Source organism: Marmota marmota, unplaced genomic scaffold (genome assembly GCF_001458135.2).
Source record: "Marmota marmota marmota unplaced genomic scaffold, marMar, whole genome shotgun sequence".
In the NCBI taxonomy this organism is placed as follows: domain Eukaryota; kingdom Metazoa; phylum Chordata; class Mammalia; order Rodentia; family Sciuridae; genus Marmota; species Marmota marmota.
In genome coordinates this window covers 4,745,555-4,769,845 of record NW_025999842.1, presented here as the reverse complement: position 1 = coordinate 4,769,845, position 24,291 = coordinate 4,745,555, and the positions used below count along the sequence as shown (strand labels likewise).

The 24,291-nt window shown below is 37.8% G+C and overlaps 1 long non-coding RNA gene across 3 annotated transcripts in view; it reads left to right on the top strand.

Moving 5' to 3' along the window:
- Window positions 1–24,291, top strand: part of LOC107153440 — a 158,321-nt gene that overhangs the window by 128,432 nt on the left and 5,598 nt on the right. Inside the window, exon 5 of one of the 3 annotated variants that reach the window (XR_007347127.1) lies at window positions 4,850–5,597. The exons of the other annotated variants lie outside the window; for them this stretch is intronic. This is a non-coding gene — a long non-coding RNA (uncharacterized LOC107153440). Of the gene's footprint in view, window positions 1–4,849; window positions 5,598–24,291 lie in introns of those variants that run through there. 3 annotated transcript variants of the gene reach the window in all.

Below are 24,291 nucleotides of genomic sequence, written 5' to 3'. Positions count from 1 at the left end.
GTCTAAGAATAATTCCAATCAAAATGTCAATATGCCAAGTTTGTTAAAGTTATCATCAAAGGCTTCTTCTTATGTGATTCATTGCTGATTTAAAGAATTATAGAATGACCATTATCATTTTCTGCCATAGTCTGTCTTGTCACGCTTGATTCTGTGAGGTAAAATGAACTCTTGGAGAAAACTGGTACTGGAGATATTTATACAAGGAAGCAACCTTGGTTAACAAGCAGGTTAAGCAAGTTGCAGGATGTGCCTCACACAGTGAAATTTACACAAACAATTGAATTTCTTTTTAAGAATCTGTTTTAAATTAACATTAGTGAATTTTAAAAGAGGCAAAATAGTAATAGATGCTGGGTAAAAAAAGAAAAAAAAAAGTATCAGTACACATACACAATGAAAACCAAGCCAGGATGTGGGTGTGAGTCAACAAAGCCAAATGCATCTCACATAAAGTAAATAAAGCCAAAACAAAAAGTAAATTGCATCGACAGAGAAGTGGACAGAATGGCTCTAGTAGATAACTCAAAATATCAATTTAATGAAACTGAAACTAAAGCACAAAAATACAAAGCATCAGTGAATATTTTCATAACATCTCTGCCTCAGAAAATGTTAAAAACATAAAATTCTAGGCAACAGAAAAATGTCTAAAGATTAAATACAAAGTGGGATTCATAATTCTAGAAGAGCCAAATAAAAAGTATATCCCAACATTTTGTTACCTACATAATTCATCTTCCCCAGAAAATACAAAGGTGAAAACTTTCTAAAGTCATATTAAACAAGTGTTTCAAGTTGCCATTTCAATCCACTTAGAGAATTATAGAAATTCCAAGTTCCCGTATGCATGAATTTTTGTATATCACATAATCCATTGCCCTGATGCTTATAGCAGACTTTCCCATGGGAGCAATCAGACAGATTAAAAAGTGTCCCACAAAGAAAGAGACTCGAATATTTAACTCTTTACAGCAGCTAGAAACACCCTAATAGAAATCTCTCCTGCCAAAATGGGCAGTGGGCCCAAGGAGAGGAAATAATTATTTCGTGAAATGGATCAGTGGAAAGACAACTTGCCTTGGATTCAGAACCCGAGTCTAAGCTCCAGCACCAACACCCACAAACTGAATGATCTCAAGCACTTACCACATCTCTCAAGGCAGAGCTTTGTTCATCTGTTAAGATGGAAGTAATTACAGTTCACAGGGTTGACAAGAGAATCAAATAAAACAATATCTGTGAATGTGCTTGGTAAACCGTGAAAAGCTAATAAATGCATGGCATATATAGTTCCTGATAGAGTATTTGAATAAAGTACTTGCTTTGATTTTACAGAGTGATTTAGATGAAAAACGCAGTGAACTGTGAGTACTTCTGCTCTCTTGTTTTGTACAATGGAGCTATTGTTATCTTATTCTAACCAGTTCCAGATTTGGGAAGTGTGCATTTAACTTTGGAACCTGTGGCACAAGGTACTACAAATACTAAGTGCTCCCAAATTGTTTTCAGCTGGAATTATTGCTCTATGCAAGAATCAGGAGAGATGTCCTATTCATTAGGATTTCTAAATAGCATCAAGAAAACAGGCTCCACTTTCACTTCCATTTCACCAGTACATCCAGACATCTGCCTCTAGCCCAGCCAAGGATATTTGCTTGCCATCACCTTCAAACCACTTGGTTATTTGTACTTTCATATTTTTAGATGCTATTCCATATTATCCTCTTTTCATATTACTCCTACCCTCTTAAAGATCTACCTCTTCTGGAAACTTCCCATGATTGACTCCCTTTCTTCTTTGTTGAATCTCTTTTCACAAAGAGTTGTGCAAGATTCTAATATTTTTGCAGATGTTGATGAAGTGGTAGCATACTCCATGAAACTAAGACTTGTTGACAGTGGATCTATTAAACAATTTCAATCAGGCCACTGCCCCTTAAAAGAAACAATAAAACAGAAATACAAAACTGATCCATCCAGCTTTTGTATACAAAGAGAAACTTCCCTGAGTTAGACTAAAAGTGAGGACATTGATAAAGCCTAGTATGCCCTGAGTTCCATCTTCAGCATTGAAAAGACATAAAAAAAAAGAACAAAAACTGGAAGTGAGATTGATTACAGTTCTTACACTCCAACTTAATGTGTGCATACCCGAGTGTACTCTGTGTGTGTGTGTGTGTGTGTGTGTGTGTGTGTGTGTGGCTTTCTCAGTTATTGTTTCTTTAATTGCTTAATCATAGAGGAAATTTATTAGATAAGAAATTGTGGACTGTGATGCTATTAATTTTTCATGAGATTTACACAATACTCTGAAGGTCATTCCTCTTCTGTAACATGAATGTATTGCACTAGCTCATTCATAAGAATTCTCCATCTACCCAAAGTAAAAAAGTTCTTTCATTTTGCTGCATGGTTGTTTGTCTCACCTTGACTGTGCTGGAGCTCTGAGACAGAACAGGTTTCTGTAGGGATGGCTTCCTTATACCAGCCCTTAAGGTGGAGTTGGGTCTATTGCAGCTGCTGCTGCCCGGGCACCCTGACACGGGGTTATGGACCAGCAGGCACACAGAACAGCAGCATAAGTCATGAGTCAAATCAACTCCTTTTGATTACATAACTCTGACTTATCTGTGGGCAGTTAATGGATGACTTAGGGACTTTTCAAGTTTGGTAGGCTTTCTGAGGCACTGAGGAGAAACAATAATGCTATGTCTGACATAAAATATATGCTTAGTAAATGTTTATAGAATGACTGAATAACATTTTAAACAAGATTTTTCATGAGCTGTGATGGTGAGTCTGAACCAGGAAGATAAATTCTAATGGAAATAATCATCAATTTCTATTCTTAGGCTGATATCAATAGCACAAGTCTCTTGTATTTGTATAGGTTTTCACAGATTACATATCATTTACACATATTTATTCCATTACATGCCTAACAAAAAATTCTATATTATTACTTTTTAATAAATGAAGAAAGTGTGACACAGATAATATAAACAAATTGCCTGAAGTCTAGTAAATTACTGGTTGAAATAAAGGTCAGTTTTTCCAATTTTAAGTGCTAGGTACTTCCTGAGATACATTAAGCTGCATGTAGCTAAGGGACAATTTGTATTTGGATGGAATGAGCTCTGTCTTCATTAAAATACCTTTGGAGAGTAGCAACCTTACTTACCTTCATGAAAATACATCATCCACAGCAAGACTAACAGTCCCACTGAACACTGTATTGGCCAGTCCACACCTGCAATATATATTCAACTTTCTAAGAACTAGAAAGTTTGAGATTTATGAAGGGTCATGAAGTAGACAGCCATGGGAATTTGTTCTAGTGTTTAAAATTCTGAATCACACCCTATGAGGAGCAGTTGAAGGAATTTGAGATGTTCAGTCTAGAAAAGGGAATACAAGGGTTGGAGGGAAATGCGATGGGCAAGGAAAGGATATTCACTGTCTCCAAAGGTCAGAAGGCTGTGTGGTCAGAGAGTTTAGACCTGAAGCTTCTGGGTCCAGAATAGAACTGTTGGAGAAAAGTTATAAAAAAGGTCATTTAAAAAAATTCCTTAGATAAGAAAATTTTAAAAACTAAAAGTTGTTCAAAAATTCAATGCATTTTCTTGTGAATTTTACCTGTAAATGGTTAATCAGGGATGAGTAGACTCTTTGCTGAAATATAATGGTTTTCATAATAGGCAGAAGGATGATTCTAAATGTTCTTTAAGGACTTTTCTAAGGGCCTTAAGATTCTATGTTTTAACATTTTTTTCCCTATAGGATTTTTATTGGTGTGGATTAGGAGGCAGGATAGGGCATCATGGAGGGAATCCTTGGCTTGAGTACTAGGTTGTAGCCATCCAGGTGTTCAAGAGACAGTGACCTTGAGTTTATCCTTCACTGTTGGTTATCTTGGAAAACCAGTTTTGGGTCTTGACAGGAATGTCACTGTTAGATAGCTTCCCAGACCTTGTCCTTCAGGGCATTTCCCTACTCATTCAGCTTATCTGGAAGTGCTCTGACTTGCTAGAGATGTCTGGGACTACCTGAGGTAGGGTTGGGCCTCCCCAAACCATTGGCAGGACCACCACCAGGACTGGGAATGACAGGATTCAGAAAGGCAGACTGGATCTATGGTCACAAGATAGCTTATGTCTTGATTTTTCATTAAGACCACTAAGGTTGAGCAGAAGGTGAAAATATGTCTGCTCTTATAACCTACACTTCTAGTGGTATCTAGGTTCCACTATTAATGCCAACCACAACTTAGCAGCTTTCAACATGTATCTTGTGATCAGGACTATGGAGAGGCCTCCACATTGTCTATCACTCAGCTGCAAAGACTTCATGACTGGGGTGAGGGTATGGGCGAACTGGATTACTGGAGGCTGAAACCTTCTGGAGCTGTGGTATGTCATACAGTAGGCACTAACCACACATGGCTAGTCAGCACTTGAAATGTGTCTGGTCTGATTTGAATTGTGCTCTAAGTTTAAAAACCCTCTCCCCCACACATTATTTCAAACACTTAGCATGAAAAGAAAAAAAAAACTTTTAAACATTGTGTTAATAATTTGTATGCTTATTATATACTAAAGTAATACTATTGTACATAGAGTGGGTAAAATAAAATATTAACAAATTTAATTTGACTTATTTTGAGTTTTTAAATGCAACTAATAGAAAATTTAAAACTGTATATGCAGTTTATATTATATTCTTTTGTGACATTGCTGGTCTCAGGGTATTCGTCACTCCTATACAGTGGTGAATGCTGGCTATTGACTGGCACCTCTGTTAAGCAATAGACTAAATCACTCATGTGTGTTCTTTTCCTCTGGTGTAGCCATCCTCCTGGGACAGTCTTCTCAGGATGGTCGAGGTTTCTATGTGGAGCAACTCAAGGTTCTGAAAGACAAGTTTTCTCTTGTACAAGATGAGAGTTGGGATTTGGGGGTTTTTTGGACTCAGGCTTCAAAGTCATAAAGTCATGCTTCGTCACTCTTGCTGTATTTCATTAGTGAGCAGCAAATCACAATCCTGCTCAGATTCAAGAGAAGGATCACACTGTAGTGCAGCATGTAGGCTGGGCTACTGTTGCTGATATCATGGAACACACAACCTCTGCCACCTGTTACCAGCATAGACCTCTTTAGATTTAAAGAGCCATTCCTGAAGACCTGGAGACTGGAAATCAGAGTCTTAAAATTAAGCAATGTACTTAAGAAATTGTATTAATAGCCACTATTAAGTGGGAATAAAATGAAAAATACAAATGTCCTTTAAGTATTTAGAAAGCTACCTACATGTTTAAGAAAATAGCTGAAATTCAGATTGGTTGTCACAGGGTTGAATCACAACAGAGATGACTTCCTTTTTTTTTTCAGGTTTATTTAGAGTTAGTTAACAGACACATATTACTAATTTCCAAAAGGCACAAGTTCAATCAGAGACACGGCATCTGATACAAGAAAAAGTTGGCTACGATCTACATACTGTGGGGTCGGGCTCCAAATTCCTCAATAGGACACCCATAGCACAAGAGTTAGTAACTAGAATCAACAAATGGGACTTACTCAAACTAAAAAGTCTTTTCTCAGCAAAAGAAACAATAAGAGAGGTAAATAGNAGTTTGGATTAGGGTTAGGGCTAGAATGAGGTTAGGGTTTGGGCTAGGGTTAGGATTATATTGAGAGTTATGGTTTGGGGTAGGCTAAGGTTTAGGTTTAGGAGTAGGGTAGCATTAGGGTGAGGGTTTGGCTTAGGGTAAGGAGAGTAACTAGAACAGAGTGGGAGGAAGAGCATGAGAAGAAGATTAACATTAAACAGGGGTGAGAGGTGGGAGGGAAAAGGAAAGAGAAGGGAAATTGCATGGAAATGGAAGTAGACCCTCATGGTTATACAAAATTACATACAAGAGGAAGTGAGGGGAAAGGGGAAAAAAAACAAGGGGGAGAAATGAATTACAGTAGATGGGGTAGAGAGAGAAGAGGGGAGGGGAGGGGATGGGGGATAGCAGAGGATAGGAAAGGCAGCAGAATACAACAGACACTAGTATAGCAATATGTAAAACAGTGGATGTGTAACCGATGTGATGCTGCAATCTGTATACGGGGTAAAAATGGGAGTTCATAACCCACTTGAATTAAAGTGTGAAATATGATATGTCAAGAACTATGTAATGTTTTGAACAACCAACAATAAAAATTAAAGGAAAAAAAAAGATAAAAAAACAAAAGGCACAAGTTCAAAACTGATTAGAAAAAAATCTCTAGTTTTTCCAAATGTACCTTACATTTTTTCCATTTAAGCTATTTGAACATAAATTCATAATTTGTGCAATATGGGTGTGAAGATGTTGGCTTGGAAATAAAGGATTATCTCTAGTAAGCATTAAATTATTCTTTGAGGTCACTTATTTTATATGATCACCCTTCATTTGCCTTTTGGAGGGGTGGTGCATCATGTATGGGAGGGGTAAAACTGTTCCGAGAGCATGCAATATCATAAAGGTTAAATTAACATTTGACTATAATCAACCAAATGTAATTGGCCCAGAAGGCTCCTAGTAAAGATGGATTTCTGGAAATGAGTGACTGTTGATTTGGGGATATGTGTCTTTCCCTTAAATATTAATAGGGAATTGTCAATGCAAAGTTAGGTAGGTTAGATGCTAAGTTTGTGTTGTTACCTTTGAGCCTCCTTTTATGGTTTTAGTTTCATAGATGATTTATATTTGGATATCAATTTATAAATAATTATTATTAGCTCCATGAAATTGATTTAATTAGTTCTTATCAATGATTAATAATTAACAATAAATAATTCAAATTAGGATTATTTATTTTATCCTAGTTAGTCTTCCCCCAAATTAAATAATCCTTAGAGTGTCAGCAAGTGAATCTCTTAGGTTACCTTGGGCCACATGTGGAATGCACTGTCCTTCCACATTTTTTGATAAGCCTCAACAACAGATGAGTGGGCAATAGGACTGGAGAGAATACCGAACATCATCATCAACAACAACAACACATATTATACCAAAAATAGAGAACAATGTCACCCGAAGGGATCTGAGGAGATCCGAGAGAGGACCTCAATATAGGATGATTGGGTCCCTCAACAGAGGCGATGGAAAAGAATTTCAGCACTTGTCAGATACTCAGGCAAAGAGATTTATTTAGAAAGCAGGGAACACATATGCAAAGGAGAGTTTCAAGTTGCCTTGAGAATGAGAGTTACTTTTGGCACTGTGTATGGGAAGATATGCAGAGATGACATGACTCTAGTGATCACGTGACACTTCGTGGTAGTCTGGCAGCTCTCAGGATCCTAAGCTTGTCATCTTCTCCATTATATGCAATAGATAACATTGGGAAAGTACCCTATATTACAAGCTTCATATCTCCCTTTACATAATCTATTCTAAAAACATACATATTACTGAGATAATTAATGGTACACAGGGCAATTTTTATAAGTAGATTTCTAGAAACTTCAAGATTGTGGGTGAAGCTGGATCTGGTGGCTCACACCTGTAATACCAGCAACTCAGGAGGCCATGGCGGGAGGATCACATGTTCCAGGTCAGCTTCAGTAATTTAGTGAGTCCTTCTAAGCAATTAAGTGATACTCTGTCTTAAAATAAAAAAGTTAAAAGGACTTGGGAATGTAGCTCAGGGATAAAGCATCCCTAAGTTCAATTCCCAGAAACAAGTAAACAAACAACAAAATATAGTGTGAGTGAAGATTTGTAGATTTTCCAGAAATTTGGGAGTGTCAGACCTGGGAGAGAGAACTGGCTTGGAAAGAAAAGGTATGAGGAACTTCAGCCCAAGCCTTTGATACTAATGTTACAATCTCCTTGTCCTTCCTTTTATCTCCTTTCTACCTTTTTATTCCTTCTATCCAACCTCAAAACAAGTCTGCAGTACTTGTAATTTTAACTCTTTTTTACTTTGCACTGCTCCTTAATTCGGTTGGCATTTTATTCCTGTCCATTTAGCACCTAGAACACATCAAAAGTTCTCCTTCCTTCAGAATAGGGGCCGTATTCACGTACTTGAAAAGTCCACTCGTGTTGGCTGGATTTTATGACAAATACAGTGTGTTTTTAAATGGGAAAGACTCTTGAAGAGAGACGTGAAACTAAATATAGGTTTTAATGCCTTGCAGAAGGATTTTCACTTAGAACAATTTCTTTAGTCTGTGGGAGCTTTTCTTTCATCCCATTTTCTTATGTATGCAATAGTAATACAGAATACTAGTGTTCTCAATTTAGGCTTTAGTGAGATGGACTACTCAGTAAATTGGAAAGAACACCAAATGAAATTATTCAAAACAAAGCTAAACAAAAGTCCTTTTATTGCCAAAATATTTAAACTGAGTAATAAATCTAAAATGGGTAATGATATTAATGTAAAATTTAATAGCATGGATTTGGGGTCAGACTCACATAGGCCAAAGGTTTCCTCATCTGTGAAATGGGTGTGAAAATATTTAGTAGGACCGTGGAGAAGATTAAGAAGAATAAAATAAATCAAAGGCTTAATAGAGCACATTATTAGATCTCATTGTAATTACTGCCATGTGGAAAATAGAGTCAATGAGCTCTGACCTAGAAGATAGGAAGCCCAAATATTAGTAATGGTTCTCCTACTAATAATCAGTATGACTTTAGTTAAGTCTTTTTGTTTATCAGCAAAATGAGGAGCTTGACTCGTGCATTTCTCTTTTTAAACTTTAAAATCATGTTACAAATAAATGAGACAATTGCAAATTCCTTTTCTTTTCATGCTTTGTGGTATAGACCTACATTTAGGTGTGTTGCTTACCACAGGATGACTTAGGTTTGATTAGTTCATATATTGAAGTTAAAGAATAGGCAGGTAGTGTAGAGACTGAACCTGTGTTCTGAAGCCAAATACCAGGGCTCAAATCTAGACCTAGTGTTTATTAGTTTTGAGTCCTTGGGCAACTCGGTTTCCTTGGCTTCAAATTAAAATAATGAGTGCCTAACATCACAGTGTTGTGAACTGGAATGGATTTACATGAGAAAAATATTTAGAGTATTGTCTAGCTGAGATAAGCTCCATCAGCACTGGCAATTACTCATTGCCCTTAACTTTTTATTCCTCCTCTACTTCCCTTCTGATGATTTACCATTTATTAATGAGATAACATGAATTTTAAAATAATACATTTTAGAAGACACCATCACTATCAGTATAATTTTTAAAAATTGTACATGGAAGAAAGCAAACACAAAACTTATTTTTTAGGAAGAATTAAGCCAATTGACTCAATTTCCTTCCTAATTTCAATTGAGATACCTTGAAGAACTCTGGTGACATTTAAGCATGAAGCATGGCATCTGGTTTCACCACCTACAGCCTTTCTTATCAGAAATTTCTAAGGCCAATTTGTCCTTTACTATAACCCTGATTAAAATTATTAATACAGCACTATTTACATAGCAATGTAATTGTTAAACACTTTTTATTTCTGATTGAAGGGTTTTTTTCTTTCCAACTTACAGGGTTTTGTTTCTAGCTTCATCTGAACAAATGAGGTAGAATCAGCTCTAGTTGTTGAGTGTTTACTGTGTGTCAGCCTGTTAGTCTCAGTTCCACAAGTGTCCCAGCCTGGGGGTGCATGTCAGTCCCATTTCACATATGGAAAAAGCCCTAGAAATTAGGAAATGGTGAAGTCAGGATTTTTAACCCAAATTTCAAGTCTTTTATTCTTTCCATAATAACAAATAACCTGAGTTGGGCAGAGAGGAGGAAGGAAAGGAGGGAGGGAACAAGGAAGAAAAATACCTTCTAAGGAAATCTGAACCATAGCCTGTCCACCTCTCCCGATACCTGTAAGCTCAACCCTGCATACATCACCCTTCTTCAGTCGCCCATCTTAGTCTAGTTATTAGAACGTTAGGATATATCCTAAAAGAGAATATAGAAGATGTGGCTTTGAGCAGCCTGGTACAATCTACCTAGCTTAATCCCAATAAAACATTGGTTAAAAGTAAGAAGGCATAGTCAAGATTTATGTGTGAGCAGAAAGGGCAAAACCAGGAAAAGCCAGCCAGGAAGTTTTAACTCTTTTTGAAAAAATATATATGAATGTTTGGCATCTAGGGACAGGAACTGAATTGGTCTCCTCTCTGTCCTTGCCACATTGTTGTGGTTGAAGGGTTTTTGACATTCCACACACCTGAAGCTATCTCTGAGTAACAGGAGGGTTGTGTTATCTCTGTTCTACCACAATCTAGGTTAATGGTCCCAGAGCCCATTGGAGGGACTGGGAAGGGGATGCCCAAGGCCCAGGAATGCTGCAAAAGCTGTTCACACACCCTGTCTGTGGTGACTTACTTAGCATGAGCTCACAAGTGATGGCTTGTTTTGACACATTCTATATAGCTTCTAGAGTATGATCACACACAGAATAAGAGTCAAACTCAACTCTGGCAGTTTTAGTTTGAGTATTCATTCTCGGTGGCTTAGGCTGATATGACATGTGCCACATTGGAAGGACTTTACAGTTCAGAAAATTCTCAATAATCGGCCATCTGGCTCCAGCCTCTTTCTCTTGATGGGATAAGGGAAGAGGTTTTCTCTGAAGGACTTGGCCCCTGACTGGAGGGGTGCGCCCTGGATGCTGGTAGAACTTGACAACTCTTCATCTCAGTAATAACCAGGCCCCAGTGGGAGGATCATTCATAGGGTCAAGGTGAACCTGGCAGGGCCCTTAAGACTAAGAGGCTTCTCCTTTCAACTTTTCAAGAAACCGGTTTCTCTTGTGAATAGAAATATTTCCTTTACAGCTCTCAGTTCAACATTGACCCTTATAGGATAAGCCTTTCACTCACCTCATCTGTCTTCCAAAGAAGACTGCTTACCTCTTACTCAGCTGAAAATCCCCCTCCTCACAATAGTCTTTATCTAGGTTAGACCAAATTTGGAAGCCTGCCTCTTGCTGATCAACTCCTAAAATCTATGTATATCTTTGACGTCTTGCTAGAGGCACTAGAAAGTGTAGGGGCTAGAAGCCAGATTGGTTGGCTTGGTATCTGGCCCTTCCACTTAGCAGAGCAATCTTGGGCAAGTCACTGAAATTTTCTATCCTGTTTCTTCGTTTTTGAAATTCAGAATAATAGAAGTACCTACTTTGTAAGGTTACTATGAAAGGAAAATGAGTTAATTAATGTAAAATGTATAGAAAAGGATCTGGCCCATGTAAGCACTAGAACTGATAAATGTTAGCTCCTATTCTTTTCTACAAGTTTGAGAATTTACTCTACTTTCTAAAGTGCTAGTTGGTGTTTTAGACTCAATCTTGTCCTAAAAGAATGAGATAAGAAAGATAAGGCAGGAAAAGGAATCTTGGCTTTGAGTTGTTGTGGGAATTCTGGGGATCTGAGTCAGGGAAAGCACAGACGGTGACCCTAGGGAGAAGATTCTGAAGTTAAGACAGGAATGGCAGGGCTGGGAGCAATGACATTGATGGCTTTAAAAGATGAAGGCAAGGTAGGTAAATAAACTGAGAGACAACTAATTCTGTTTACCTGACCTATAACTTTTTCCTAGGTACAACCTTGGTCAAACAGGATTAAATCAACTCTGAGTCCCTTTGAAGAGGAAAGTATTGTCCTAGTCTTATAGTGAATCCTCCATAAAAGTGTGTAGAGTGCATTAGTGAACGACGAATAAACAGCCCCATATCCAGGCTGAATTTATTTGTTCCATAAACCTGACTTGACTCAATTCAATGATGGCTTTTAGGGAGTTTCAGGATGCAGTCGCTCCTATGTGTTCTTCTTCCCTTGGCTGGCTCAAGGTGTACCAAGAAAAAAAAAAAAAAAGGAATAGCTTTAAAACATTCTTTGTATGCAGGAAGTCATATCTTTATTTTTATAGTTCTGTTCAGGGTGCTCTGCACTTTTCTTAGGGGTTAGCTGAAGAGATTCCTTTGGTGTATGAATGGACATCCACACACATTTTCCTTCAACAGTGTCTTTTGTTTAAAAAACATCTTTTCTTTGAAATTGGATGGTAGTCAATTGGAAATTTTAGAAAACATTAATATCCTTGTTGGTTCAGTTAGGAAAGAGATGACCCTGAATAAAGAGTTTTCCTAGATTGTGTGTTTATTGAGGCATATATTTTGGATGATTTGAATTATCTTCTTATACTACACTGCATATAATTTGGCATCCACCATAAATAAGCTGCCAAAAGGGATGTTTTAATGATAATTAGTCAATTGTGACAATAGAGTTTAGTTTAAAAAAAAGTAAGCCTCCTTTGAAAATGAAAACTAATATTAACAACAAGAAATTCAAAACTCTGTGTGTGGCAGCAAATAACTATAAAATTTAAAAAGGATACCACACAATAACATACTTAAATCACATATAAATAATGTTAAAGTTGGTGAATCTTGTAGTTTCTCTTTTAAAACAATAATTACCAACTGAAATTTTTGAAATCATCAATATTAAATATTACATTAAGGATCAGCAGACTTTTTTTTTTCTTTTTTGTAAAATGTCAGCTAACAAATATTTTAGGCTTTGTGGTCCAAGAGGATTGAATGTAAGTACTCAAATAGCAAAAGAGAAAACACATTTGCAGTTTTCATTGAAAAATTAAAAATGTAATAATAATTGAATACTATTCTTTCTAATAGAAGTTTAATGAAATTAAAAAAGATAACATTCGTTTAGTTGAGGTTCAAAGTTAGTGTTCCCAGATGTCCAATTGATGGTATTTTTCTCTAAAATACCTTTCCACACTCCAAGACTACACACAATAGGCTGTTTGCTCAATATTTCCTGCTGGCTATAGTTTGCTACTTGGGTTAGATACTTGAGAACTAGCAAAAATGCTGTCTAAAAAACAGCAGGCAAGGATGATTCACCAGGAACTGTTCTTGGTTACCGCCTCCCACAGGCAGTTACTGGGATTCTGGTAGTGGTGATCAAGATTGCTGGAGCTCAAACCAAATAAGGAGTGCTTCACAGAAGCAGGGAATCATTGTTTTAATGGAGATGGAGATGAATGTGAAAGTGATAGTAAGCATCCTGATATAAGAAAAGGAAGGAACCCAGAACAGAACAGGAACAGCCAACAAACAGGAAGAGGGAAGAGGGGCTTTCTGTATGGGTAAGGACAGAGGAGATTCCTTTGATGTGCGTGGTAAAGAATACAGTCTGTTCCTTGGGGAGGAGGAATTAGAAATTTAAATCAGGTCCTATCCAGAATTAATTGTTAGTAATTAATTAGTAATTAATTAATTGTTAGTAATTAATTGTTAGTATTGTTAGTAAATTGTTAATCAGTATTATTAATTGTTAGTGGATTAAGAATTAGTGAGAAATAGTATCATTCTCATTCCAGAATCTGTGGTGGTTTTCGTTGTTACTTACAAGTCCATTTGCCGTCTTCATAAAGACCAAAGTTAAGAATCATCTTGGCCAGTTATATATTGATATTTATTGGAGTCAAAATTCTAAGCTTCAAAATGACCAAAAACAGGAGAGCAAGTGTTCATCCAGATTTCCAACCCAGTGCATATTAACACTGTTCGTTACGGGAGAATGTCTTCATTTGTTCATATTCCACATTTTCACATACAAAGATCCACTGACTTTTTTGAAGGGGTGGGGCATGAAATGGTATTTTATTCATTCAAAAACCTTTAATAGTTTGTGGGAGAATTTAATACCTTTGTCATATTTTTAGTGTCCCTAGGTAAAAGCATTCTCTTGATAAAAAGACTCAGGTAGAGAAATTCTCAAGAGTCAGGCTTCTGGGTTTGAATCACAACATGACCCTATGTGACCTTGAACAAGTTATCTATTTTTATCTCAGTTTCAGCTTCCTCAGCTGAGAATAGTTCATACCTTATTGGCTTTTCGTGAGAATTAAGTGGGTTAATCCATAAAAACTGTTTAGTATACTGTCACGTACAAATAATTACATCCTTGATAAATATAAGCTATTTGTAAGATTATTTATTATTCAATTTGTCTGTGATATTTATCTTAACACCAATATCATTATTGACATCAAATGAATAGATACTTAATTTAACAAATTCATTCACAAATATTTATCTGACATTTACTCTGTGCCAGGCAGTATTTTAGCTACTGGAGATACAGCAGGAACTAAGTAGATAAATATGTATAGGTTTGTGGAACTTTCATCCTGAAAGGAGGAGTACAGAGCAGAGAACAACAACAACAACAACAACAAAAATGTAATCAAATGTATCATATGTTAGATGATGATACTTGCTTTGGGAAAATTAACCCAGAAGAGAGACAAGGAGTGTTGAGGGAAGAGTGACTGCATTTTAAAATGGACCAGGTGGGCATCCTGGCCAGAGCAGATGAAGCTCCCCCAGACACTGGACACTCTCCCAATTGCCAAACTGATGATATATCTGGAATTTGTAAGGCAATATTCCTTTCTCTTCCTACTTCCACTTTCCCAATCAGGAAAGTGCTAAGGGAGCTTATCTCTCGGACTACTTTAAACCATGAAGTCCTCTTGGTTCTAGGGTACAATGTGTTCTAGTTCCTGTTGAAATCCCACTTTCACTGCACTTACAATCATACCCAATTTAAAGAAAATGAGTAAGTGGTCACTCTGTGTTTTATTAGCATGCTGGTTTCCTACTTCTAAAAGCACAAGGGGTAGAGCTGAGAGTAACTGAGCTCTCCCAAGAGCTCTGACTACAGCCTGTGACAGACTTGAATTTAAAACGGGAGTGCCCTTTGCCATTACCATCATCTGGATCAACTTTTTCCTGAAACAACAACTAGTTTCTAAACGATTAGTTCACTCTAAAGCCCAACTTTAAACCCTGTCACAGATGCAGAATGGAAGTTCCTTCTGAGCAACCTGGAGAAGCAGAAGATGTTAAGGAAGTGAGAGAGGCAGAGTGAGGGCTCACTGGGCCCTAACGGCCATGTGCTGATGTGCTGACATAGTTCCCTAGCCTAAATGCCCATCCAATGGAGGGAAGTACTCTCCCTACATACTTCAGACTCTGACCACCAAAATCAGCCACAGGCCTCACCGTGACAAATAAGGTCCCACCTCAGGTACCTCAGGTCTCTGACCTTGGGCAAAGAGAAAGAAATCAGGTCAGTGGTGGGAAATTTGATGTAAATGCCCATTTTCTTTAGACTGGCTGGGAGGACTTAGCCAAAGTCAGGTGCCCACAGGGTATGGAAGGGCCTGTGCAGGTGATGATGTCCTTCTAGGACTCACTTGGTGCCAGGTGGATCCTGTTGATCATCCATCCCAGCCAGGCCAAATGTTCTGCTACCTCTGAAAATGAGCTTTCTGGGAAAAGAGTTTTTCTGGACTATACCTTAGATATATGGTAAAGCTTTTTGTCCAATACAAATGCCCATTACTGTGGGAAGGCAAATAATTCTTGAGTACTGGTTTATACAGTCTCTTTCCTCCACAAATACTCAAACCTAAGAAAATCTGCAAAAATTAAAATATACTAGATGGCCTGGGAATTCTTCTTGGACATGGTCGACTTTTCTAATAAAGGATTGAGAGACTGCCACTAGGGTTGTCATATTTATCACATAAAAAATACAGAGCATTCAGTTAGATTTGTTCAGTTGTCTGTACAAAGAGTTCTGTTTTCTTTTGGAATAAAGTGAAAATGAGATCCAGTGACAAAGTCTAATGGGAAGTGAGTATCTTGGATTGTGGAAAGGAGGAGCCTGCTGATGTCTGGGGCTCCATTTATGTTAGAGTCTGTAAACAAGTCAAGATGGTGCCTGGCATTTTGCAGAGGGAGTGGTTTGTGAAGTAATGCCAGCGAGCCATTAANGTTATTTTGCTGCAGCCAGACTGTGGCAGATTTACACTGTTACAGAGGATTGGGTGTCTCATTCTGAGTATTTAAAATGTTCATATTTTTCTAGATTCTTACCTGTTGATGGATGGGAAGTAAAAAAAAAAAAAAACGTTGAAGTAGAACAGTTTTGTCATAACTCCTCATATTTGTTACTTAGGGTCATAGAAAATCAGACTGAAAATTATCTTATCTTAGATGTCAGGCAATACCATCCTAAGAAAACAGACCCAGAAATATCTAACAAGTTGTTCATTATTATGAGGATACTGCTTCTCTGAACCAAAATTATTAATTTAGATGCTTGAAAGGTCAGTGAGTGGCAAGAAAAAATTCTTCATGTATGAATTTCCATTTGTTTTATCTTTAATATTTTACTCATGGTTTAGTACAACAGAATTTCCCATGGAAGGTTGATTTCAACAATTGGTGATAGAACTTTCTACCAAAGAATGCAATTCTCCTTCCAAAGATTCAGTGTTGCTCTCTTATCATAGTGGTTAGTTGGTTTTATCTTGGTTCTGGGACTGTGGTGGTAGTATTGATTATTGCATGAAATTTAAAGTTGGGACCAGCTTACCTGGACTTGAAGGCAGGAGTTTTTGTGCATTTCGTTTATTTATGAAAGTTGAGTTTCTAGAAAAATACATATTACACTAATAGGTACTCAGTAAGTATGTTCTGAATAAAGAATAAGGATTTATAGCATTATGAGGCTTTCTTGAAAGCAAAACCTGGGTTTTTGTTAAGTCACTTTGAAAAAAAATGCTCATTTGCATGTTTCTGCCTTTAAAAAGCATGTTAGAGAAATCTTCTTGCAGATGTTATAAAAAAGGAATGTCATAGTGGTTCAGGGAACAGGCCCCAAGAATGACCACTGAGTTAATTTTTGCTTCATTCTTCCTAGCTGTGGTTTTTCTCTATCTTTGCAGTTTAGTTCCCACTTCAATAAAACTTGGTTAATACTATTATCATATTAGTATATGCTCTCTAAACAATTTTTTGAAATATATTGATAGATAAAACATTTAAATCAGTACCCATTATATGAAACACACTAAAACCTTAGCGGTTAGTACTATCTTTTTGTTTTAATATAACATTAATCTTATATTTTCCCCTAATATAATGCTTAGCAATGGCTTATGATCCACAATGATTATTGAATACCTATATGTTATCCAACATACAGTCATTCTAATTATATTTTTCTATTTATATGTTAAAAATGTAAACTATGTATTTCAAAGTTTAGAATCTTTTTAAAAATATAGAAAGAATATAATGACCCAAAATGTCACTACTTGACTAGTCATAAATAGCTTTGAGGGAGAACGAACTGAGTAAGGATAAATAAACCTTTTTCACTGACCTCTCTCAGGAGCTGGAGAGCAAACATATTTATACAGGAAAGAGGCAGTGCCTTCCTCTTGTAATCGTGCGTCATGTCCACCTTGGCAAGTACAGAGCTTTTGATGAGCTTCTATTGTTGGAAATCCAAAGAAAATAGAAATGAGAGTGAGGAGGAGGAGGAGAAGCTTGTCAAGATGTGTGTTTGCACCATTTTTCTCTCCTCACACACAAAGTGCACCACAGAGGTGAATTCATCCTTAATCTACCACAATTTGGCTTCCCCACCCCCCATGATAGTAAATCCACTTTAGCTAAATTTACTGATATCCTTCTTACTAGTCATACCCTGTAATCCCTTCCCCATCCTTCCCTTGACTCTCTGAAGTGCTTTAATCATGTTGTCCTTTGTCAAACTCACTAGGGTTTAGAAATCTTCTGTCGACGCCCTGCTTTCTGCTTCACCTTCTCTGCTAGCTCTTCCTTTATCCTCATTTCCCCAGGATGGTTCTCCTTCCTTTGCTTCCCTGTTGTATGTTTGTGGTTCCCAGCGTACTGTATTCTGTCTTCCCTTCTTATATTTTCATCTTCATCTATGTCTTGCAGGACGGTATATTGACTAGTATAGTGTATATAGAGGAGGCTGAATTAATGGCCTCCAAAGATACCAGGCCTATTCCCTAGAACATTTAGGGCTTATAGATATTATTAAGTTAGTGGTCTTGGATGGGGAGATTATCCTGGATTATTGGGGTGAAACTTAGTTGCCATAATTAAGTGTCTTTATGAGAGGGAAGATAAAAGGAGCTTGATATGGGCAGAAGAGGAGAAGGCAATATGACTGCATAGATTGCAATGATGCAGTCACAATCCAAACAAACAAACAAAAGTTATCTGTCAACCACCAGAAGCTGAAGAAGCAAGAAATGGATTCTGTCCTGGCTGCTCCAGAGGCACTGTGGCCCTGCTGACTCGATGGTTTTGGTCCACTGACACTGATTTTCGACTTTTGGTCTCCAGAACTGGGAGAAAATAAATTGCTGCTGCTTTCAACCCAGGTTCAAATTGTTTTTAAGTTTGTGAAAAATTGTTACAGCAGTCACCAGAAACAAACACAATTAGAACATCTAAAATAAATTTCTTTTTTTTTAATTTTTATTGTTGGTTGTTCAAAACATTACATAGTTCTTGACATATCATATTTCACACTTTGATTCAAGTGGGTTATGAACTCCCATTTTTACCCCGTATACAGATTGCAGAATCACATCGGTTACACATCCACTGATTTACATATTGCAATACTAGTGTCTGTTGTATTCTGCTGCCTTTCCTATCCTCTACTATCCCCCCTCCCCTAAACACCAAAACAAAAAAAAAAAAAACAAAAAAAAAATAAAAATGAGAGAGTTTGTGGAATAAGTTNTCCCATCTTCTCTCTCTACCCCATCTACTGTAATTCATTTCTCCCCCTTGTTTTTTTTTTCCTTTCCCCTCACTTCCTTTTGTATGAAATTTCTTTACTTACTATCTTTTTCTGCCAAGTTCACATAACCGGTCCACCTTATTTCCAATTTAAATTAGAGATGGCCATTACTGAGTGCTATAAATGTGCCAGACACCATCTAAAGCCCTTTAGAAATGTCATCTTATTTAATGAACTTTAAATACTCACTGCAACCTCACCACATAGGTACTTTATAGTCCTGGTTTTAGAATGAGGGAACCAAACAAATAAAGTTTGTTCCTGCTTCAATGGCTTGTGATTTGTGCCCAGCCAGACTGCGGCAGATGGCATTTCTGTCAGCTTTTCTGTTACTGTGACCAAAATACCCAACAAGAACAACTCAGAGGAGCTAAAGTTTACTGGGGCCCATGGTTCCAGAGGTTTCAGTTCATAGATAGCCAACTCTGTTGCTCTGGGCCTGAAGTAAAGCAGTACATCATGAGGGAAGGATGTTGTGAAGGGAAGCTGCTCCCTACATGGCACTCAGGAATCAGAGAGAGAGAGGCCAAAAGGAAAATGCACCATACCAAGGCATGAACCCAGTGACCTACCTCCTCCAGCCATGCCCCACCTGCCTGCAGTTACCACCCATGTCTCTTCATTCAAAGTAGGAAGGACTGATTAGGTTGCAGCTCTCACAATTCAGTTTTATTTAACTGCCAAGTTACTCCTGCATTAAAAGGAACTTTGGTGGGGGTGGAACCTTACATCCAAACCATAACAGATGAGAAGTGCTAGAGCTGAGATTTGGAGCCTAGCATGTTCTGGTTTTAGAGCCAAGCACTGATGGCAGTGCTCTGACCCCTCAAGTTGTCTGATGGCTCAGGTTACTCAAAAGCCTGTACCATGCCGCTGTAGTGGTGTTCAGGGCCTGTGAGGACAAATCACTTTAGTACAACACTACTAACCTGCCAGGTGATCAATACCAGTCCCTTGCAGCTTGCTATTCTTATTCAAATGAAGCTAGGACCCTTCCCAAGTCTCATGCAATTTCAGACTTAGGGCTTACATCAGGAGGAAAACCAGAGCCAGGCAGGAATTCTTGCTGCCTCCTGAAATCCTCATATTTATTGACAGACTCTATTCACAGGGTATTGTGGCTGTCGTGTTGCCATGGCTACTTCCCCTGTGTTTCTCCTGGGCCTCTGGGGCAAAGGTGGAAAAGCTGAAACTGAAAGCTTCCTTTTTAACATTGATGAATTTGACTTTCCATGGTGTGTTTGGTGTACCTGGCATTCCACTATTCCCTGTCTGGTTCCTCCCTTATTATTAGCACTTGAAGTGTGGACAATAATATTAACTATACTATCTGAGTCAGCTACTAGGTGTTCAGTAACTTCCATATATTATCCATTTAATCCTTTCTACATTTTTTAAAAGAAAGCAATATTATTGCCATTTTACAAAGGAGAATACTGAGGCTTAGAAAGACCAATTTGTCCAAGCTCATACAAATAGTGACAGAGTTAAGTTTGTTTAGACAATTGAAGTTATTGAACTATGTAACAGAATTTCTTTTTCTCTTTTTTTTTTTTTTTTTTTTTTTTTTTTTTGGTGGTGCTGGGGATCAAACCAGGTCTTGTGCATTCTAGGAAAGCGCTTTATTGCAAAGCTACATCCTCCAGCCCACAAAATTTCTTCTCAACCAAAATTACACCTTCCCATTACTTCAGATAGGGATGAAGGAAGGGGCAGAAAAAAGGACCAAAGTTCTTCATAGTATTCTCATCAGCTTTCTGTCAGTGTAAAAAAAAAAAAAAAAACAATACCTGAGTGAATCAACTTATAAGAAGAAAAGGCTAATTGGAGCTCACAGTTTTGGAGGTTTCAGTCCATGGTCAATTGACCCCATTGCTTTGGACCTGTGGTGAGACAATACATTGTGGAGGGAGCAAGTGGTGGAGGGAACTCTTCACTTCATGGTGGCCAGGAAGTGTAAAAAAAGAGAGGAAGGCTCTGTTTCTTATTGTCCCCTTCAAGTGCATATTCCCAGTGACCTAACTTCGTTGAACTAGGCCATACCTTTAAATGGTCCATCACCTCCCAGTAGTGCCATGGGCTAGGAATGGAGGCTTTAACACATGGGTCTTTTGGGGGCACTTATCCAAACCATAACACAAAGTTTAGGAAGAAGTCAGCTCTAGTTCTTTCCTAAAGAGCCAAGGAACATGATTTCTGCCTCTGAGATTGTCTCATGTTTGGACACAATGGACTTTAGTAATAAAGTTGATATTTGTTTTGTAAGTCTTTATACTATAAGGTGGTTGTGTATAAAGCATTTTTTTTTGTGAGTGGGGGAGGGCAGGACCTTGCCCCCATCTTCTAAATTCTGTGGAGATGGCTCCTCTGTGCAGAGATAGATGTGTGAAGCTAAAGAAGTTGAAATCCGAGACTCTCACTTGCGTGGGCATATGCTTTTATAACATTTGGCTATTATGTACAATCAAGAGTACAGTCTCTTCCATATTAAGTTCCTCTCAATGCCCCTTCCTGTTCGGTAGTCGCAGGCTCTGTGAACCTTCTCTGAGTCCTTGGCTAAGGGGAAATTGAACCAGAAATGCCTTTTCTTGGGTTGGATGGGATGTGTTGATGTGGTATGATGAGTTATTGTTGCCTGCTTTTGTGTGGAAGTCATTTGTGCACTCATTTGGGGTGACAGAATGTAGACATAGGACTGAAGACTGTAATGCAATATGATACATTCTTCATCATAGAAGTATGCAGGTGGTAGAGGAGAAAAAAATGGTTTGAAATATTCAGAGCCAGAAGCTCATTTGTGGAAAATTCTTCAAGTCACCTTAATGAAAAGATGTAATGAGTGGTTTTGGTTTTACTGATGCCATGCTAACTCAGAAAATACTCTCCTATTAGGAAATATGTGAGGGGGGCAATCAAAGAGCATGTACAAAAAAGAAAGAAAGAAAGAAAGAAAGAAAGAAAGAAAGAAAGAAAGAAAGAAAGAAAGAAAGAAAGAAAGAAAGAAAGAAAGAAAGGAAGGAAGGAAGGAAGGAAGGAAGGAAGGAAGGAAGGAAGGAAGAAAGAAAGGAAGAAAAGAAAAGAAAAACGTCATAGGGTATATCAAGAAATTAATGAACAAATAGACTATTTTCAGGATTTTGCAATGTTTATGGTATTTACCAGGTTTTTGAATGTATACTTTGTGGTGGTTTCTTTATTCTTCTAATTAAACACCCACAATTTTATCTATTATTTTTATTTTGTAATTATTAAAGAGGGTCCCCATAATTGTTTAAATGTCAGATTCCAGAGACAGATCCCACAAATCTTGCATCTTTCTCTGTCACTACAGCATGTAAAACACACTAACCAGACCTTTCAGGGAATGATTGGTGGCAGGAGGAAGGTGGAAAATTCATATGTAAGGTTTGCCAGGGGAGTGGCTTGGGAACTGAGTAAGGATGTGGGCTCTCCAGCTCCAGTGTAAGCGGGTCAGGGCCCACAGTTGCCCGGCCCCCATGCCTCACTCACAGTATCATGTTTTTTTTTTTTTTTTTTTTTTTCATCCAAGCCTGTTCAGTGAAGAGGCAGCTGTCATCATTCCCCCAACTCACACCACATCTACTTCCCATGAGGGCCTAGGATATCAGAATTAGAAGTACATTCCTTTCGATTTACAATAAAAAGCTAATGTTCTCACAAGAATTTCATTGTACATCACTATTAAGTACCCCTTACTCCTGAGGCTTAGGAGATGTTAATGAAGCTGGTGATGATGACTCACAGACTTTTTTGATGCATGCTATGCATCAGGTCATATGCACATATGTAATGTGCACTGTCTCAGGCAACCAACAGAAGGAAACTGAAGTTGAGAAGGGTCACACAACTCTAAGCAGCTGAATAAAAGATTAGGGCAAAAAAAGAGTTAAACAACAAGGAGACAAGGGCTTTACAAGGCTTTACAATTTTCAGGCATTTCACAATCCTGCCTTGGGCCAGCCCTGCCCTTCACTGTCTTCCCCAACTCTAGTAAAATGCTGATTACTGCTTTTTCTAATCACAAGGAACAGGGTAGAATATACTATACATCATACAGGGTGTAAAAAGTAAACCCCTGGGCAATGAAAGTATCTTCCCTGGAACAAGGAACATAATTTGGATTAAAAGTCAAATGACACCTGGATTCAACAAAAATCAATTACCAAGGGGAAAAGGTTTTCAGTACAACTAGAAACACACAGTTAAACATTAGCGTCCGATGGTTTGAAGTGTTTGAGTTTTGCAATGGTGCGGTTTGGAAGCTTTCCAACAGAAAAGCTATTTTCTTTTAAGAGGAGAGCTCTCTGCAATATTTTCTTTGCTGAAATAATGTGATCCTTAATGACGTCTTATGTGACCCAAACTTTAAATAGACCTTATTATTTTAGCTGACCTCATACTTACTAGGTTTTTACAGGTCAGCAAGGAACTATCAACAGCTTCCTGATAATTAATCCTACTTGCCCTGAAAACTGTTAGCCAGTTAGTCTTATCTATGCTAAAAGGAAGCTTTTATATGTACCAGACTTCCTCAATAAATAATAAAGAACAAACTGAAATTCTGCAGAAAGGTCCAACATTGTGAGGTTTGAGAATGAAGAAACAGATTGAAAATTGTGATGACACCCTATCCTCAGCTCCTAACTTGCTGCATTCTGTGGTTCTTCTGGCACAGGAATGGCTATACAATAGAGTCAGCAGTTCAACTAGTCAGGTCAGGAGTGACTCTCTGGGTGGCACTATCAAGATGTATGGACTTTTAAATCTTATGCAAGTTACCTGGGTGGTCTGTCTGGGTTGGGAAGTAATAGGGAAGGCATCTTAACTAGCAACTAAAGTAGTTCCCACCAGAATTTAATTTTCTACCATAAGAGACTCATTCTTTTGACTATGAAGATCTTTAAAATATAGCTGCCATCTTTGGTTGACACCTATCCCAAAACAAGACTGCTGTTTGATAGGAGAGAAAGAGAGAGGTGTTGTTAGAACTGATGCAAAGGGCCACAGAAAGAAAAATGGTGATGAAATAGTGAACTTGGCTTTCTTCAAATGGCTGAGAGAGTAGGAAGGTGCTGCTGGACCCATCTAGCAATTTGTAAATGGGTTGTTTGAACATATGGGTCTTAACATGTTCATAGACTGTGAGTGTGTGTGTGTGTGTGTATAAAATGAAAAGGCTTATTATAAGATGTAGCCTCTTGTCAGCATAGTATGAAGTTCCTCAGGTAAGGGCATGCTTTATAATTAAAGGATTTCTGCATCTGTTAATTGCCCATGGCATGCACCCTTTGTTTCCAAGACAAGTTTCTGATTTTCAGTGATAATTTATTATAAATCTATTTTCTCATCAGGCTAAATCCAACATCCTCAAGTATATATGGATAAAAAGATTCATTGAGATTACCTCAGGGCTGGGGATACAGCTCATTAATAGAGTGCTTGCCTCACATGCACAAGGTCCAAGGTTCAACCCCCAGCATTACACACACACACAAACACACACACACACACACACACACACTATATATACTGTCTCTTAT